The sequence below is a fragment of the Lissotriton vulgaris genome, chromosome 12 (genome assembly GCF_964263255.1).
Source record: "Lissotriton vulgaris chromosome 12, aLisVul1.2, whole genome shotgun sequence".
In the NCBI taxonomy this organism is placed as follows: domain Eukaryota; kingdom Metazoa; phylum Chordata; class Amphibia; order Caudata; family Salamandridae; genus Lissotriton; species Lissotriton vulgaris.
In genome coordinates, this window is record NC_141700.1 from 719,814,727 (window position 1) to 719,828,889 (window position 14,163).

Sequence of the window (14,163 nt, forward strand, 5' to 3'; positions counted from 1 at the left end):
ATCTAATTTACTATTCCCACTCCAGTCTACATTAATTTGGGGTAGGTGCTGGACACTAATTATAAATATATTACTATTCCCACTCCAGTCTACATTAATTTGGGGTGGGTGCTGGACACTAATTAAATGTAATTTACTATTCCCACTCCAATCTACATTAATTTGGGGTAAGTGCTGGACACTAATGAAATATAATTTAATATTCCCACTCCAACCTACATTAATTTGGGGTAGGTGCTGGACACTAATTAAAATTAATTTACTATTTCCACTCCCATCTACATTAATTTGGGGTAGGTGCTGGATACTAATTAAATCTATTTCACTATTCCCACTCCAGTCTACATTAATTTGGGGTAGGTGCTGGACACTAATTATAAATACATTACTATTCCCACTCCAGTCTACATTAATTTGGGGTAGGTGCTGGACACTAATTAAATGTAATTTACTATTCCCACTCCAATCTACATTAATTTGGGGTAGGTGCTGGACACTAATTAAAATTAATTTACTATTCCCACTCCAATCTACATTAATTTGAGGTAGGTGCTGGACACTAATTAAATCTAATTTACAATTCCCACTCCAGTCTACACTAATTTGGGGGTAGGTGCTAGAGACTAATTAAATATAATTTACTATTCCCACTCCAGTCTACATTAATTTGGGGTAGTTGCTGGACACTAATTAAAATTGTATTACTATTCCCACTCCAATCTACATGAATTTGGGGTAGGTGCTGGACACTAATGAAATCTAATTTCCTATTCCCACTCCAGTCTACATTAAATTGGGGTAGGTGCTGGACACTAATTAAATCTAATTTACTATTCCCACTCCCGTCTACATTAATTTGGGGTATGTGCTGGACACTAAATAAATATAATTCACAATTCCCACTCCAGTCTACAATAATTTGGGGTAGGGGCTGGACACGAATTAAATATATTTTACTATTCCCACTCCAATCTACATTAATTTGGGGTAGGTGATGGAAACTAATTACAATTAATTTACTATTTCCACTCCCATCTACATTAATGTGGGGTAGGTGCTGGACAGTAATTGAATCTAATTTACTATTCCCACTCCAGTCTACATTAATTTGGGGTAGGTGCTGGACACTAATTATGAATAAATTACTATTCCCACTCCAGTCTACATTAATTTGGGATGGGTGCTGGACACTAATCAAATGTAATTTACTATTCCCACTCCAATCTACATTAATTTGGGGTAGGTGCTGGACACTAATTAAAATTAATTTACTATTTCCACTCCCATCTACATTAATTTGGGGTAGGTGCTGGATACTAATTAAATCTAATTCACTATTCCCACTCCAGTCTACATTAATTTGGGGTAGGTGCTGGACACTAATTATAAATAAATTACTATTCCCACTCCAGTCTACATTAATTTGGGGTAGGTGCTGGGCACTAATTAAATGTAATTTACTATTCCCACTCCAATCTACATTAATTTGGGGTAGGTGCTGGACACTAATTAAAATTAATTTACTATTCCCACTCCAATCTACATTAATTTGAGGTAGGTGCTGGACACTAATTAAATCTAATTTACAATTTCCACTCCAGTCTACACTAATTTGGGGGTAGGTGCTGGAGACTAATTAAATATAATTTACTATTCCCACGCCAGTCTACATTAATTTGGGGTAGTTGCTGGACACTAATTAAAATTGTATTACTATTCCCACTCCAATCTACATGAATTTGGGGTAGGTGCTGGACACTAATGAAATCTAATTTCCTATTCCCACTCCAGTCTACAATAAATTGGGGTAGGTGCTGGACACTAATTAAATCTAATTTACTATTCCCACACCCGTCTACATTAATTTGGGGTATGTGCTGGACACTAAATAAATATAATTCACAATTCCCACTCCAGTCTACAATAATTTGGGGTAGGTTCTGGACACGAATTAAATATATTTTACTATTCCCACTCCAATCTACATTAATTTGGGGTAGGTGATGGAAACTAATTACAATTAATTTACTATTTCCACTCCCGTCTACATTAATGTGGGGTAGGTGCTGGACAGTAATTGAATCTAATTTACTATTCCCACTCCAGTCTTCATTAATTTGGGGTAGGTGCTGGACACTAATTATAAATAAATTACTATTCCCACTCCAGTCTACATTAATTTGGGATGGGTGCTGGACACTAATCAAATGTAATTTACTATTCCCACTCCAATCTACATTAATTTGGGGTAAGTGCTGGACACTAATGAAATATCATTTACTATTCCCACTCCAATCTACATTAATTTGGGGTAGGTGCTGGACACTAATTAAAATTAATTTACTATTTCCACTCTTATCTACATTAATTTGGGGTAGGTGCTGGATACTAATTAAATCTAATTCACTATTCCCACTCCAGTCTACATTAATTTGGGGTAGGTGCTGGACACTAATTATAAATAAATTACTATTCCCACTCCAGTCTACATTAATTTGGGGTAGGTGCTGGACACTAATTAAATGTAATTTACTATTCCCACTTCAATCTACATTAATTTGGGGTAGGTGCTGGACACTAATTGAAATTAATTTACTATTCCCACTCCAATCTACATTAATTTGAGGTAGGTGCTGGACACTAATTAAATCTAATTTACAATCCTGACTCCAGTCTACACTAATTTGGGGGTAGGTGCTGGAGACTAATTAAATATAATTTACTATTCCCACTCCAGTCTACATTAATTTGGGGTAGTTGCTGGACACTAATTAAAATTGTATTACTATTCCCACTCCAATCTACATGAATTTGGGGTAGGTGCTGGACACTAATGAAATCTAATTTCCTATTCCCACTCAAGTCTACATTAATTTGGGGTAGGTGCTGGACACTAATTACATCTAATTTACTATTCCCACTCCAGTCTGCATTAATTTGGGGTAGGTGCTGGTCACTAATTAAAAATAAATTACTTTTCCCACTCCAGTCTAAATTAATTTGGGCTAGGTGCTGGACACTAATTAAATCTAATTTACTATTCCCACTCCAGTCTACATTAATTTGGGGTAGGTGCTGGAAACTAATTAAATCTACTTTACTATTCCCACTCCAGCCTACATTAATTTGGGGTAGGTGCTGGACACTAATTAAAATTAATTTACTATTCCCACTCCAGTTTACAATATTTTCTGGTAGGTGCTGGACACTAATTGAAATTAATTTACTATTCCCACTCAAATCTACATAAAATTGGGGCAGGTGCTGGACAGTAATTAAATACAATTTACTATTCCAACTCCAGTCTACATTAATTTGAGGTAGGTGCTGGACACTAATTAAAATTAATGTACTATTCCCACTCCAGTCTACATTAATTTGGGGTAGGTGCTGTACACTAATTATAAATAAATTATTATTCCCACTCCAGACTACATTATTTGGGGTAGGTGCTGGACACTAATTAAATGTAATTTACTATTCCCACTCCAATCTACATTAATTTGGGGTAGGTGCTGTACACTAACTAATATTAATTTACTATTCCCACTCCAATCTACATTAATTTGAGGTAGGAGCTGGACACTAATTAAATCTAGTTTACTATTCCCGCTCCAGTTTACATTAATTTGGGGTAGGTGCTGGACACTAATTAAATCTAATTTACTATTCCCACTCCACTACATTAATTTGGGGTATGTGCTGGACACTAATGAAATATAATTTACTATTTCCACTTCAATCTACATTAATTTGGGGTAGGTGCTGGACACTAATTAAAATTAATTTACTATTCCCACTCCCATCTACATTAATTTGGGGTAGGTACTGGACACTAATTAAATCTATTTCACTATTGCCACTCCAGTCTACATTAATTTGGTATAGGTGCTGGACACTAATTATAAATAAATTACTATTCCCACTCCAGTCCACAATAATTTGGGGTAGGTGCTGGACACTAATTAAATCTAATGTACTATTCCCACTCCATTCTACATTAATTTGGGGTAGGTGTTGGACACAAATTAAAAATAAATTACTATTCCCACTCCAGTCTACATTTATTTGGGGTCGGTGCTGGACACTAATTAAATATAATTTACTATTCCCACTCCAATCTACATTAATTTGGGGTAGGTGCTGGACACTAATTAAATGTAATTTAATATTCCCACTCCAGTCCACATTAATTTGGGGTAGGTGCTGGACACTAATTAAATATAATTTACTATTCCCACTCCAGTCTACATTAATTTGGGGTAGGTGCTGGACACTAATTGAAATTAATTTACTATTCCCAATCCAGTCTACAATAATTTTGGATAGGTGCTGGACACTAATTGAAATTAATTTACTATTCCCTCTCAGTCTATATTAATTTGGGGTAGGTGCTGGACACTAATTAAATATTATTTACTCTTCCCCCTCCAATCTACATTAATTTGGGGTAGGTGCTGGCCACTAATTAAAATTAATTTACTATTCCCACTCCAATCTACATTAATTGGGGGTAGGTGCTGGACACTAATTAAATCTAATTTACTATTCCCACTCCAGTCTACATTAATGTGGGGTAGGTGCTGAACACTAATGAAATATAATTTACTATTCCCACTCCAGTCTAAATTAATTTGGGGTAGGTGCTGGACACTAATGGAATCTAATTCACAATTCCCACTCCAGTCTACATTAATGTGGGGTAGGTGCTGGACACTAATAAATCTAATGTACTATTCCCACTCCAATCTACATTAATTTGGGTAGGTGCTGGACACTAATTGAAATTTATTTACTATTTCCACTCCAATCTACATTAAATTGAGGTAGGTGCTGGACAGTAATTAAATATAATTTACTATTCTCACTCCAGTCTACATTAATTTGAGGTAGGTGCTGGAGACTAATTAAAATTAATTTACTATTCCCACTCCAGTCTACATTAATTTGGGGTAGGTGCTGGACACTAATTAAATTTAATTTACTATTCCCACTCCAGTCTAAATTAATCTGGGGTAGGAGCTGGACACTAATTAAATGTAATGTACTATTCCCACTCCAGTCTACATTAATTTGGGGTAGGTGGTGGACACTAATAAAGAATAAATAATAATTCCGAATCCAAAATATACAATAACATTTAATAATATACTTAACCCCTTCCGTGCTTCGAACGTCCAACGGTCTTCGTGTGCACTACCTCGCTGGTGCTGCGCACGACCGTTGGACGTCCGAATCCCGTTAGATCGTCCGCACTGGGGCGGAATGTTCGACGGGCTAAACGGGTTAAATAATATATATAAATATTTTTAAAATCATTTTTTTTAAATTTATTATTACATTTTCAAATAAAACTTAAAAATCTTAAACATTTTTAATATTTAAATAAATTATAAGTTTTTCAAAAACACTTTCCACCATTATTCCCTATAAGTACCACAACTCACTCCTAAATTATAATATATTTTTTATTAATTTTATTTTTTTTACAAATTGATAGAAAAATAAAAATGTTTTATAAATTATATAAATTTTAAAATTATTGGATAAGAAAATGTAAATTATAAAAAAATCCCCACTCTTATCCACTATAAACAATACAAATCAATACAAATTATTTTGAAAAAAAATTCAATGTAATTTTTTTAAATTATTTTAAAATATTAAAAATGTACCTATATTATCTAATTTTTACAAAGAAACCCAACCCTTATCCACTATAAACACTACAACACAATCCTAATTTGCTTTAATTTTTTGTTTAAATTTTACATTTTAAAAATATGTTTTTTTTTATAAATTTAAAATGTTACCTATAATAAATACATTTTTATAACACTCCCCACCCTTATCCCCTATTAACCCAACATCCCGCTCCTAAAATATTTTATATAAATAAATTGAATTTTTTTAAAAATTCAAAAATTAACTTATTTTTAAAAAAGATTATTTTTAATTCATACATTTTTAAAACACTCCCCACTCATATCCCCTATAAACCCAACATCCTGCTCCTAAACTTATATATGAATTTTAAACAAACATAAAAAATTATGTTTCATAAACTCATTAAAATTAAAAATTTTGAATATAAACAAAAAAATTCACATAAATAAACAAATATTACTAAAAACTACACTTTATCGATATTTTAACAGAAAGATATTTTGTCATTAGATATTTTTCACTTCAATATTAAAGTACACATACTAAAAACAATATTTTTGTGGTCGATATTAAATAATTCGATATATATTACCATCAATATTAAAACATCGATTTTCTGTCACATCGATATTAAAATTTCGATATTATGTCTACTTACCAAGCCAACCAGCTATGTCATGTGTGTTATGTACATATACATACCTTAGAGCAAAATAAAATCATCCTAGGTGACTACTACTTCATATGTAGCCATAGGAAGTTCTGAAAATATAATGCATTCTATCAGAAACCACAAAACATCAATAATTTAAATCATTCCTGTGTTCTTAAATTGTTTGAATGCTCACCAGAGGAACGTGGGATATCACATGTCAAGTGTCAACTTCGATATGTGAATACTATAGGCTCGCTGAACCGAAGACCTGCAGTCCGATAATCAAATGTTCAAAAAATCTGAAATACGAAGTATATTTCTATGTCACAGCAACTATATTCTAAATGAGGAGTACTAGCGACGATACTCAATGTTTATGAGCTCACCTGACAGTAGGTGGAGATGATTGAAGATTTAGAACGTCATGGACGAGAACGGTATGCCATAAGTCTGCGAACATAATCGCATTATAAAAAATTTAAAATCAAGTAATCTTAAACATTAGCCATTAGGAAATAGCTCAAAATCAGCTCTAATCTTACCCGAGGTTTTTAAAACCGTGTTCCAAACAATTTCCGCGAATCGTTTCCTGCTCCGAGCGTTATTCATAGTTGAATCCGATAGGTTAAAAAATAATGACGCGGGACAACATGTGATGCGGAAATAAAAGAAAGAGTAAATAGACTACATAATGACGGACAGATACCCTACAACATATATATGATTGTCAAATATGTAGCTACGGCTGAACAAACTACGATGTAAGCAAAGACGATTTTCGTTTCAAAAACATAAAAGACGGACTATACTGGCAATGAATAAAACTCATGACCATCTGACCGAGACTGTCCTGGGATATCTCATCTCATGTCATGTAAAAACTAACTTACCACCCGTGATTCTTGGTGAATATAGATGACAGGCTTAACACAGCGACTGTGCCACAACCCACGTGTAGTTTAATCAAATACCACCTTTCCAAATTATGCCAAAACACCATGTGTGTGTGTTAAACAAAAAATCTCATAACAAATAAAATTATAAACCATCTTTAAATACAAAGCACTTTACACTGATACTTCATATTTTAAATTTCAATACAAATACTGTGTATGTACCTATGTGGTGTGTGTCTGTTGACATTTGTAACCGAGAATGTGATGCTGTTGGATACTTCTCAGAGAAAACCCGACATTTCCAATTTATCATTTAATCCAGATGCGATTAAGGTTTGTCATTTTTTAATCCAGTACACTTATCTCTGGAGAAGTTTTTTTGAGTTGTTCAATCCTGCTTGTTTAACCACCTGTTCGATTATCTGAAATTTTAGTTGAGCTATCTTGTGACATTTTTCATTTCAGTGGGTAGCTAGTGAAGAACTCAGATTACCAGTCCGTATTCTGCTTTTATGATCCGAGAGCTGCGTCCAAAAGGGCATTTGATGGTGTATACTACATGCTCAGAATCACAGGTAGTGTGATTCTGTAAATTAATTTTGCTTCCTGTACGGGGATGTAAAAGAATATCACCCAGAATGGCGTTGTTACAGTGTATACAATTCCAACATTTAAATGTACCGGGTTTTGAAGGTATTTTATCATTTTTCGTGCTACCCTTATTAGCTAGAATTTCTTTCAGATTTTGTGCTCTGGTATACGCAAATAGAGGTTTGTTTCTGAACAACTGTTGAAAATCCTCTTCTGTTTCCAGTAATTCCAAGCGTTTCATGATAATCTGTTTAATATCTCTCGATGCTGTAGAATATTTAGAAACAAACACTGCTCTTTTTTCTGGTGATCGTGCAGTTTTTTCCAATAGTTTGTGTCTCGGTATTGCTTTTGCTTTTTCCATTTTGCTTTGTACAAGAATTTCAGGATATCCTCTGTCAAGATAGTTCTGTTTTTGTTGTAAACAAGTTTCTTCACAAGATTTGGAATCAGATGAGATACGACAAATTCGAAGAAATTGTGATAAAGGTAAGTTATTAACCAGAGATGGAGGGTGAAAACTACTGTACAGTAGAGCATTATTTTTATCTGTCGTTTTTTTTGTAAACTCTGGTGTGTATAGCACCAGCTTTCAGTTCAATCTGAACATCCATGAAAGGCAATAGCTTCTTGTTAATGTTGTACGTGAATTGAATTCTAGGGTTCACGAGATTCAAAGAACGTATGTTATTTAAAAGTGCAGCTTCTGAGCCCTTCCAGATTAAAAATACATCATCTATGTATCTTCGAAAGAAAATCAAACCTTCTCTCCATGTCATATACGAGAAAATGAAATCATTTTCAAACTTGGCCATGAATGTATTGGCGTAGGCAGGTGCTCCAGGAAATCCCATGCATGTTCCGTTCAGTTGGATGTAGAATCTATCTTTCCAAGAGAAATAACTGTTTTGTAAAAAGAATTCAAGAAGTTGAAGAATAAAACATTTTGGTGAATCATAGTTCTCTTGATTTAACAGTGCCCATTCAACTGCTTCCAAGCCACTGGCATTGGGAATGGAGGTATACAATGCAACCACATCAATTGTGCAAATAATCCACTCTTCAGAAACAGGTTCATTGATGTTATTTAAACTCCTTAAAAAATCTGTTGTATCCTCAATGTAAGTGACCCATTGTTGAACAAATGGTTGTAAGTAATGATCTATGAAATTCTCCAGATTCACAAATAAAGATTCACAACCTGATACAATAGGCCTGAAGGGAGGGTCTATCTGACTTTTATGAATTTTGTAAAGAAATAAATTCTCGGTCTTTTAGGAAATTAATTTGTTAAGTACCTTTTTGTTGTAGAATCAATCCAGTTTAATTGTTCTGCTTTATCAAGAATTTCATTGAAATTGTCTGCAATTTCAGTCGTTGGATCAACAGTTAAGTGTCCATAAGTGGTAGTGTCATTTACATGTTCTGTGGCTTTTCTGTCATAATACTCTGTGTCCATAACCACAAGTCCTCCACCTTTGTCCGCTTTTTGGATTGTTATGTCTTTATTCATCGCCAAGTTTTTAAGTGTACTGTATTCCACCCTACTTAGGTTTTTTTGTTGTTTTTTGTAATTCAATTTCTTTATGTCTTTTTTGATGAGTATCTCAAAATTATCCAAAGTCTTGTGGGAAACCGGTGCCATGAAAGTACTTTTTGCTTTGAATATAGCTGTTTCTATATTAGGATCTTGTGGACAAACATTTGTGAAGACATTTCTTAATCTGGGTGTCCTCATGAACTTGAAGAAAGCAATTTCTTTTTCTAGTTCTGATGTATTATATGTACTCACAAATTATATCATTTTGTTGAGTACGTTGATTTCAAATTTAGAGAGCTGCAATTTTGACATATTGACCACCAGACTCATTTCTGTGTTTGACTCCGTAGACCTTTCTTCGGTTTGTCTTTTTCTTTTTCTTTCTCTTTTTTCTTTTCCTTTTCATCTCCTTGTTTTTTTTCCCCTTGAGTTTTTGTTGAAGATTGTCCTGTTGTTTCTTCCGTAGGTCGGACTGAATCTATACTCCCCTCTAAATAAGACACACCTGGTCGTTCTTACTATCTGATGGTGTCTGGATAAGCGCTGGGATGCCCAAGGGTAACTGTGCGCTATATAAAATTTTAAATAATAATAATAATAATAACTTGGTGAAGCTCCTGATAGTATTTCTGATGACTCCTTGTGTTTCTCCGTAACTACTGTTAATCGACGTGCTGGTTGTCTGGATATATCAAGGTCACGATCTGAGACAACACTTTCCTCTGATGATGTTTGGGTATTGCGGTTAGTGAATCTACGTTGCGCATATACTTCTGTCTAAGTATATGCTTCGGTTAATTTATAATCAATAGTATCTCTCTTGAATTTTCTTAGTTTACTTTCTTGTAACTCTTTTCCATATTAGTCCAGTTTTAAATTCAATTCCTCTAAAAATGTATCCCAAGGTTCAGGTGTCATCCGTTTAGACAAATCGTTTTTTAAATTAAAAATCTCTTCCTCAAGTTCATGTATGGCTTTGGATAGTTTTTCCACCATAAGTGAAATTAAATCCAACGAACACTTATTCAAGATACTATACCATTTTTCCATGAATTGCTGGTTACTCTGTAATCTGAAGAGCATTGGACGAATGGATAGACATAATTCTCTAGGTATCCTTTTTACTCAGTGATGTTGAATTAGGGTTGAGGCATGCAGCCGTTGATTAAGCTCTCTCCTAGTCAAATATTCTAGTTGCCTCAGTTGTTGGGTAACTGTGCCACTTTGTGGTTCAAATGATTTTGTTTCTTTGATAAGATTGTAAATTTGATCTGCTTCTTCCTCTGTGTAAACTTTAATAGATGCTCTGTTTTCAGTGATGCTTGAAATTGTATCGAAAGACATCGTAAATCAAAAGGTGCCGCTAAACTCATGTTCAGTAGAGTAATGTATATATGTGAGTGTGTGTAAAGCGCACTCAGTGCAATGTTAGAACTATGCCTACTGAGCATATGTTAAACTAAGAGAAGTGGCCTAGCTCCACTTGGGCAACTAGAACTCTAAAATGCAACAACTATTACAAAATTTCTTAGTATGATAAATTCAAATGTAATGAAACTTTACGCATATTTCGTTTAAACAAGATATTTCCACAGAGAACCAAACATAACACATTTTTCTCATATATTTATGTGGGGAATAAATGTTAAGCTGAATATGACTTTCTTTTCAAAAAGTACTTAACAATATCTTTCAGAAAAATAAACAATTTCAATCCATCGAAGATATGGGTTGTCACTTGTCATGTTGATCATTGTAAAAAGAATCGTTATGTTGGTATGACTAATTTATATATCAAAAGACACTTATCAGGCGGCACACATATATGAGTTATCTCGACCTTAGAATGGAAACATTCTTTTTTTCACTGATAGTGGCAATGGTACCTTGTCTTTAGACCATTAATGTAGGTTTTTCGTTTCAGTGCCCATTTTTTTCATTTTCGAATAGTCTGTAAGAGACATTTGGATGATTTTGCACTGTTTCTGAAATGGACGAGGTTAGATCTTTCTCTTCATTTGATACGAATTATATCTACTCAGAAAATAAACTGTACAAGTCATCAATACAACTTTGGTGATGATTTATTGATCACATCTGTATCATCTGGAAACTTTATTGAGTGGATAAATAAGAAACATCCCTTTTTGAAGTCAACATCAACTTACTCTGAAACACAGTTATCCTTTTTAGATGTAAAGATTAGAAGCAGTAAAGGGAACTCATATCTAGAAACTTTCAAAATCCCACTGCCTTCAACAACTTCATGAGATTCAGTAGCCTCCCCCTTAGGCCAATTCCTACACTGTAGGAATAATCAAAGTAAAACTATTTCCTATAATATTCAAAGAAACAACCTTTCATGGAAATTAAAAGAGAAAAAATATTCTACCAAAGTAATCAACTGAGCCACAAAATGTGCCAGAAAGAACCACTGAGAGGCACTGCTAGAAATAAAAATAAAAAACAGAGGCACTAGGATTGGTTTTGTAACCGCATTCTCTCCCATTTCAAATAATTTGCAAAAAATTATTAGAAAGAGTTGACACATGCTAAATATTGAAGGCTCATACTTATAGCCTCCCATATTATTATTAAAAATAGGGTGCAATTTAAGGGCTATTCAGCCCACACTCACGCCAAAAAAATTCAACCACTGCGACTTTATTCACAAGGTGGGGTCTCTCGCCTGTCGTTGGCTATTTCCCATTTGGCCCCTGCAGTGTCTGTACCTTAACTGCGCCAATTAGAGAGCCGAGGGAAATAAAAAACATAAAATTGTAATTCTAGTAATGCCATTTATATAATTACCTGCACCTGTCAACTAACATTTAGGGGCCGATTCCGATTCGGTGAACCAATCGTACAACCAAATCGAATCCGTAGCCCTTTCGTTACGACTCGTACAATTCCTTCCGAATCGCGTCGTAAGATTCGTTTGAAAAATATACGACCGAATCGTGGCGAACCGTACAAAAAGCAAGGTATATCTGTACAACACGGACCCTCACAGTGAACCGTACGAATCGTAAACATGCAGTACGACCCGACAAGTATGATCTGGACCGGGGAATGAGAACGCGATTAGTACGGAAAATGTCACGTATGAGCAATTCGTACGGAGAGTCACACAATCACATACGCACCGTACCCCTGCAAATGGGGTGTACGCACCGTACCCCTACGCACCATACCCCTGCAATCATGGGGTGTACGCACTGTACCCCTACGCACCGTACCCCTTCAATAATGGGCTGTACGCACCGTACCCTTATGCACCATACACCTGTAATCATGGGGTGTACGCACCGTACCCGGGGGGGGGGGGTCCGTTTCGTACGTGGTTTGAGTTGAAATCTGCTTTTCCAGACGTTTTGAGCTTCCATAGAAAAAGAGTCATACGGGGTGTTGACGAGACGAATCGTACTTGCTGGTCCGGAAAATGCTGCTTCGTTCTGTACGGATGTCACGTACTGCGTGTTCCGAATGCCATTCGTTCGGATTTTTAAGTCGTATGGTCTTTCGTACAATTCGTACAGAGATCTGCTTTGGGTCCAAATCGTACTTCATTGTACGTACGGGGACGTTTAAGGGTACGATTTGTACAGGAAATATGGTCCGTACGGCTATTTGTAAGGGATTTTTCCGAATCGGAATCGGCCCCATAGTGTATGTGCACGAAAGGTAAAGGTCAGGATAAATAGGATGCTGCTGTGAATCTAGGTTGTAGGACCCAGTTCTGCAGGGTTTGAGTTCTCAATCCACTAGTGCAAGGACTTAGTTTAGTGTGCCATTATTGAGGAGGGATTACCAGTTTAACTGCAACATCACACAGCCCACTGAGCATTCCTGCAGATGTGATGTTTGTGTTTTCTGGGTTACTAACAGTCCCATGAAGGGTTCAGGGACACAGTGGTAATTCAAACCCAATTTCATTCTTACAATAGCACACTCAAGCATAGCACTAAGAAAGACACTGTACATTTAAAAATATTTATTTCAACAGTTTCATTCTGTTGCATATTGTATGAATAAAATCCACACAGAGCATATTTAATAAATCACTTACACATGTTGCTAACAGCAAGAATATAATGAACAGTTGTAGCATGTTTTCAGAATGTTCCTATCAGCCTACAACTCTAACACTACTTTTATGCACTACACTATGGCAGCATGGCATAACTGGCTTGCCTCTAGAATACTTTGGGGCCCTGTACACTGCACACCTGTTTACAGTGAAACATCTGTGCTAACCAGGCTTCATCTGGGAGAGTGTTCCTTCAGAAGGGAACCACACAATCTGCTGGGCTGAACTCCTCCCATCACTGGAATGTCTCTTAGCACAAGATTGGGTGCACCAGCAGTCTGGCAGGACCTCCTATGGTAACCTGTTGCCAAGGCCTCTCCAACTCAGTGGTCAATTCCATGGGGTTTACATAGGATGTTGACTACTGACTAGTACTTGCAAAATCTATTGGGGATTTTCCAAACTTTAAGATTCAGCCAGCCTAAACCAGCAAGATGAAAAGACATCAACTCAAAGTACATGTTTATCCTATGTATCTAGTGTTAAAACTTCAGATGTAGATATTGAATAGTTTGTGGCAGTCTTGTGTCACCTGATGTCGTAACAAATCACTTTTCAGATAAAAATGTCACTTTCACAAGTTCTGCAAAAGATAATAAATGACATGCTGAATGTGGAACAAAGGCAGATCGGCTAGTTTAACATTTTAAAAACAAAGTCTGACCTGGGAGTTAATGACAATGCCATCGCGGCAGTGCGGCACTTCCTCAAAAACGGGCGGGGC